This window comes from Trachurus japonicus, chromosome 17, assembly GCF_045865225.1.
Source record: "Trachurus japonicus isolate A0001 chromosome 17, Traja_1.0".
Lineage (NCBI taxonomy): Eukaryota > Metazoa > Chordata > Actinopteri > Carangiformes > Carangidae > Trachurus > Trachurus japonicus.
In genome coordinates, this window is record NC_140923.1 from 24728307 (window position 1) to 24735663 (window position 7357).

Below are 7357 nucleotides of genomic sequence, written 5' to 3' on the forward strand. Positions count from 1 at the left end.
AAAGCTGAGGAAGAAACAACGTCTTTATCAATTCAAAACCCTCAACTGGACCTCAGTTATCTCAAAAGGCATCAGACCCCTACATCCACTGTGCAGCTTTGCCTTCAAAAGACACAGAGTCAAATCCATCAGCTCTACGACAACTGGTCCCATACGCGCGGGAAGGGGGGTGCTGCCGGGGCTGCAGTCCCCCCCTGTCAGAGCGCCCGACACCCGTGCCGGAGTATCTTAAATGGTGCTGATTAAATAATGGTTCTAAAAAACGGTTAATTAGGTGAATCATGTCGCCGCTGCAACCTGTCGTGGACAAGTTGTGACCTGCACATTCACCACCAGTGTTGGGTAGTAACGCGTTATTAGTAACGCCGTTACGTAACGCCATTACTTTTTTCAGTAACTAATAACGTAACGCGTTGTTTTTTAAAATCAGTAACTCCGTTACCGTTACCAGACGCTGCGTTACTCCGTTACTTTTGGTGAGGTTTTACAGCGGCACACACTTCCCATTACATTTTAGCGATCAATAAAGTTTCATTGAATTGAAAGAAAGACAGAGCACACTGCAACACTGTGAAAAACAAAGCGCTTGGTGGCCGCCCTCTAGCGTCCCACACGTAATCAAACAAGCAAACAGACTGGACAGGTCAGGACAGGGCATGACGGCGAGCTAAGGTAACGTAGCTAACGTAGCATCCGAGACCGAAGCTGTGTGTCAGTTCAGGCTGCAACCCCTGAACTGGGACACAGCTCGAGTCACAGCGAGACACTAAGCACCCACTCCACCCGTGCAGCAGCGGTATTGGAGTCCGACAGACGGATGCCTGAAACGGTAAACACAGAGTGATCACTCTGGGTAAACACAGCTGATCGATCGAAAGAAATTACTGCTGGAGTGAATTTAGTACTTTCCATCATTAAACAGGTTCTTGAACGTAACTCGGTCAAAGTAGTATCCTCAAGATGTTTGCAGTTCTGTCATGCTGCTGTAGGCTACATGCTGACATCATGCAGCATGATGATGATGATGATGGTAAAATTTTAAAGATAAAAAACGTTTTTTCATCAGCATCAGTAGGCTACAGAACTGAAATGAGGTTAGAGGGGAATTCAATCAACCTTTAGGGAGCATTGGGGGAAAAAAACGTTTTAAAGTAACGAAAAAGTTACTTTCTCAGTAACGCATTACTTTTTGGTTGAAGTAACTGAGTTACTAACTGAGTTACTTTTTTAATGAAGTAACTAGTAACTGTAACTAGTTACTATTTTTCAGTAACTAGCACAACACTGTTCACCACGCTATGAGATAATAACAGAATGTTACCAGACAGAGTTGTTTTAGAGGTAAATTCATGCAAAACTGCTGATGCACGTTGCGTTCAGGGACAGCTTTTCAGCAAGCAGTCTCTCTATTTACCTCAAAAACGGCTCAGTTTCGTAACGTTCCATTATTATCTCATAGCGTGGTGATTGTGCAGGTCACAACTTGTCCACCAGAGCGTTTTGGAGTTTTGGGATTTTGTATTTGATGAGTTTGATGAGGGAAACCAAGAAATTCCCTTAGCCTCCATAGCGTAGCTCTGAGCAGCCTGCTGCTCCGCTCCGCCGTTCTAAAAATAGCTTACACTGACAAATAAAGGTAACGAACCTACTGCTATGACTATAGCGATTATGGCAATAGCGCAATTTGCCAAAATGTTGAACTATCCCTTTAAGAGTAAAGGCCAGACAGCACCCTTTTACGTGTACGAGGTTGTGGTCCGGCACCCATCCAAAGGCTCTTCCCCTCTCCCTGTAGCCTGTATGTTACATGTGACCACACTACAACATCGGTGTCTTATTTCTTGGGGTCACTGGTCACTGAACTTATCAGACAGCATGGTCTCCAGTCACTGTCAATGAATTTTTGTGGAATAAGTCTACAGGAACTACTCACCAGGTACTTCATGATAGTGAGTGGTCAGGCAAAGGAGGATGCCATCACTCCTCCAATCCTCCATAGATGCCTGAGCCATGTCATGAAGAATGCAAAAGAACTTTGCAAAAAACAGTAAGTGGTAGTGTTATGTTAATATGCGTAAGAATTCAGACATAGCTGCTATATAATCTCTAATACAGATTTTGCAATTTTCCTTTGTAGTGCCTCCAAACATTACAAGTTTGCCATGCATGTTTTTGGATGCATGACCCAGGCATCCACTCTGAAGGAACTGGATGAACTTGTCATCAGCATCTATGTGGTGTTCTCCAGTTCCCACAGTGCGGACAATGTTGACAGGCATTTTCAAAACCTCCAAACGCTGCTGACCAAGAAAGGGCCATGTCACAAACCAGGACTATGAGATATCTTTATCTTTACTGTAACTGGGTTTTTTTTAAACTTCAGAAACATTTGTTTTCGAATTCAAGCATTAGGGATTAGTGCTTAGCACTGGAGACAGATAGGTTACAGGTAATAAACAGGTGTGAATAAACCCCAACTGAAAAATGTATGATACAGGTGGTCTGAAAATGCTGCACCTGCCTTAGTGGCACGTTTTAGTATTTTTGAGAAAGTGTTACATTTTTGTATAAATTTCTTCTAGAAAGACGTGAGGCCAACACCCTTTCAACGTCACTTTGAAGAAGTGATTGGGAGGGAAAATCTGGACCAGGAAGGTGATGAGAACAGCTACTTTTGTCCAGCATTCATCCCCACGTTGATGCGGTACTTCCTTCCTCAGGCTGCCCTGTGGTCTGGATTACTCCTCAGTGAGTCCTGTTTAATTGTGATAATAGTGATACTGTAGAGTTATTTTAATCTTTAATTTAAAAAAAGTCTTTTACCAGGGGATTTAGGTCGCCATGGTACCGGCCCAGTCTATCGCAGCCTGAGCAAGAAGTATAGTCAAACTGCCACTAAATCTACACAGGTACAATAAAGCTGAACATCTGTTAAAGTCCCCCTCCAGTGACCTTTTTGGTTATTTTAAAGCATTTTCTGTGGTCTCTAAATTGTGATTATCAAGTCTGTAGCCAAAATCACAAAACCTGTGCCATTTCCCAGGACTCTCCTTCTGCACAGCACCTGCAGCTCATTAGCAAATTGCCTCTGAGTGGTGGGCGGAGACTGCACTGCTCTGCAACCACACAGCCACCCTCCTTGCACTGAAGAGCACTAGCACTATGCCCCGCCCTGTGTTTATGACACGGTCAACCACAGTCTCCCTGAAACTGCCAGTTTGCGTCTGCCATTGGTTCATAGCAATTTGAAGGCAGAAAAACTTAAATGCGATTTTGCACTTACTTTTCTGCTGATATGATCTCTAACATCAGAAAAATGTCACAGGAACATGTGAAAAACTCAAAAAACATTATTTTCACTGGAGGGGGACTTGTTACTTGGACATTTGTTTCCATGCTGAATATTACACATGAGTAGAAAAACCAAATGAATGAAGACATTTTCCTTTGTTTTGGTGGAATGTTATTTATATGTCCAACCATAGAATTATACCCAGGATAACAACACCCTGGGTATAATGGAAAAAAGCCAGTGGGATCTGAAACAAATCCGGTTCCAGCGGAAGAAAATGGCAAGGCTGGATGACTTTGTAGACACATACAAAGTTACTCTCAAGGCCCTCTTGAGAGAATACGCCGACTCCAAAAGGGCAAGAAGAAGGAACCAAGTTCATGAATTCATCATAAATACTTTAATGACTTTCACATGCAGAATAACTTAGAATATTTTGATTGTTAATTGTAATATGATGTTACATGGAACAATGCAATGATGTGCTTCGGTGATGTTATTAAAATAACATGACATTGACAGTATTATTTTGTTTAACTTTACATGCATCGGGTGGATGTGGAACGGTGGAAAAGTAGAATACAAAAAAAATGTCTCGAAACTTTCCAAGCCTTTTGTCTTTAAACAAAAGAAGAATAAGGTAAGTGTTTTTGAGAGATTTGTCATTAAGTAGAAAGTACAGAATAATCTGGTGTGTCTGTTTATTTTAGACAACACCAATCTGAAAACATTCTAAAACATCAGAAGATCGTTCTCCATCTCAGGTAATTACTTTGAGGCTTTGAAATAATTCATTGCAAATGATTGCAATAATTATGTTAACACTGCTACTTCCATCCCTAGAGTCCCCAAGGCAAAAAACAACCTCCATCTTCACCGGTCAGTGACAATGCAGAGGATCTCCAATCACAAGTATGACCAATATTCTCTAATATATTTTTAAATAAATAGCTTATTTTGAATTTAATTTGTTAACATGCTGTCACAAATAAATCATTGCTTGTTATGATTGACAGGTCACAAAACTGTGGAAAAAAAGAGACACAGAAGTGGTTCTTTCTGCGGTGCCCTCTCAAATTACAGGGCACAACTTCGTAATTCACCACACTGAATTCAGAACGCTAAGGCCTCACCAGTGGCTTGTAGGCGAGGTAAGTACTTTCATCATAGTAACCTAACCTCTTCTAATAAAGACCTAAAAGTGAATAAAGCTGCAAACCGCAATGATCAGGCCCGTGTAATGTAGCTACCTTTGAATATTCTTTTGGATTTCATACTCAAAGTACAGCTCTGGAAAAAATTAAGAGACCACTCAGTTTTTTTTCTTAAATCAGCATCTCAACATTGACATCCAGGGCCCTAGTTTCGTGGCACAGCGCAAGGTGGCGCAGCGTGGCAGAGCTGGCAGAATGCAAGTTTCGACCAGCGAAGTGCGCGGTCAGTTTCCCAGTTTGGTAGACTGAGGCGTACTGAGGCGCACGGAAATGGGAGAGGCGGCGCAGCAGGGGGAGGTGTCACATATTCAGCTTGGCGGATTGACAGTTTCTTGCCCAAAAGCCCCGCCGGCTGTGCGCTGAGAGCCTGCCAGCTCCAACCTGGTCTACTCTCAGTGCGGGGCTGTGCGCTGAGAGGCCGCCAGCTCCAACCTGGTCTACTCTCAGTGCAAGGCGGAGCGCGGCCCGTGGAGTGGAGGTTAGGCGAGCCAGCCAGCGCGAGAGAAACAGCTGGTTGCGCACCTGACGAGTCTGACCGGTTTAAGAAAAAAGCACAGAATGTCCAGGGCCTGTGGCTACAGTGGCTGTATGTGTCTAAGGGCGTATTCACACCAGGCTCGTTTGGTCCGCTTGAAACGGACTTTTCCTCTGGTGCGGACTTTTTAGGGAGGTGTGAATACAAACCAGCGGACTCTGGTGCGGATCAAACAAGTGGACCGAGACCACCTCTGCAGCTGGGACTCGGTCCACTTGTTTGGTCCGCACCAGAGTCCCAAACGAACCCTGGTGCGGTTCACGTCCGGTGTGAATGCAAACCGAACCTTCCCCGAACCAAATGCAAAATCCAAGCGCCTTTTTGGATTCAACAGGCTTCCGTTGTTGTCAGAAAATGTGGAAATTATCAACAATGAGCCGTGGGTCAACATGGAGCACAGATAGACACGCTGCCTCCTTGATATCTGGTCAGTGGAAAACATCAGATGCTGGAGAGGACGCACCCACAGCCGTTAAGGATGCGCATTCTTAATATATTTTTTTAACTGATAGCCTAACAGAAAGTCGTTATCCGATTAATAACCGTTAATAGAAATAAATGTGACTAGGCTTAAATGACGACCGGCACGTACGCGACATCCTGAGAGAATGATTATATACTCCTCCGTCCTGTACTGCGAAGGAGGCTCAACATCGCCAGGCTTTGTGTTCATGTTCCAGCTTAACAAAACCTCAAGCCCCGGTCCGAGTTAACACGGTACTACGAAGCTGGTTATCAACTTGCTCCATATGCTAGCAGCTATTCCCTCAGCTGAACATCTGCAGGTGCCAGGCGGAGACGCTCAGAGAGAAAGTAAACAGCAGCGGATCAGCTGATCTCTCCGTACAAACGCAGACAGGCGGCCGCCTCATAATTTATAATGCAGAAAAAACCCTGGTCTGAGTATTGATAATTTTTATCCAATGATTGAGCGACTGTGGGACACACGTGCTTTTGTTTACAAAGTTGATCCGCTTGTGAAAAAATGCAATGTGAATACAAACCGCACCAAGTAAAAAAAAAAATTAGTCCGCACCAAAGCAAGTGAACTATTGGACTTTCCTGGTGTGAATACGCCCTAAGAGACTTTCTCCCATCCTCATGACGTGAACGAGGGAGGTTCAGGTGGTGGCCCAGGTTCAGTGAGGAAACTGTCACAGCTGCACATCTGTCAGCAGCTGCTCCAAACAGACACGTCACAAACTGACTTGTTGCACTAAGCACCACACCCACTGTACTAATCACCTTCATTCATAAAGATGATTGAATTATAATGTAATGCTATAAATCTGTTGGCTGCTGTCTTATCCGGTACAATCACATCCCTTGCCGCGCATTTAAAGGTGAGGAGAGGAGCTCATGTGATTGGTGAAAATGGACTCGGCAGTGTTAAACCCACTCCTGCCCTGTCCCCGCTTCTGCACCGGTAGGAGGGACGGGAGGACTGTCTGCGCCAGCTGCGCTGGACTGGACTGTTCACCAAACTTGTAAAGTTCGCCTGGACACGCCCTACGCCTAGATTGCGCCTCGTTTACGAAACTAGGGCCCCCAGTGTCTATTGAATTCCAACAGAAGTACACGTGCTATTTAATGAGGCACTGATTAGTTCACCTGAACCAAATCTTATTTAACAAGGTTTAAGTATTTATTTGTTTCAAATACTTAAGGAGTGTATGTATTCAATATGAATTACTCCAATGTATTTGAAATGCTTATAATAAACCCAATTAAATAAAATGCATAAAGCTTATGTACTTGAAATAATAAACCCAATTCATTTCAGATTTTTAACCAGACATTTAGTTTTTGTTTTTTTCCGTTCAGCCTGCACTTACAGTAATATCTACAGTAACAATATTATAAACAGTCAGACCGGGGCGGTGTTTAGCTCAGTTGGTAGAGCACCCGCCCCATGTGTTGAGGCTATAGTCTTCGCTGCAGGCGGCCCCGGTTTGAGTCCCGCATCGGACGGCCCTATCCTGCATGTCATTCCCCCCATCTCTGTTTCCCATTTCCTGTCACACTCTCAACTGTCCTATCAAATAAAGGGGGTCATCCCTATGTTCCCTCATTTCTAACTTTTGTCGTCACTGAAAATTAGGCCCTATGTTCCCTCAGCCCTATGTTCCCTCATTTCTAACTTTTGTTGTCACTGAAAATTAGGCCCTATTCCCACAGCCCTTTGGTCCCACCATTGGTTAGGTTTAGGCAATGAAGAAAAGAGTTGGTTAAGTTTAGTAAAAAGACCAGGTAGAGGCTAGACAGGCCAGATAGGTAGAGAGAGTCCAGAGGGAACATAGGCTGAGGGAACATAGG

At 44.0% G+C, this 7357-nt stretch overlaps 1 pseudogene; it reads left to right on the forward strand.

The window, feature by feature from the left end:
- The first annotated feature begins 1692 nt into the window (after nt 1–1692).
- Nucleotides 1693–4989, forward strand: LOC146970650 (uncharacterized; annotated as a pseudogene).
- The last annotated feature ends 2368 nt before the right edge of the window (nt 4990–7357 follow it).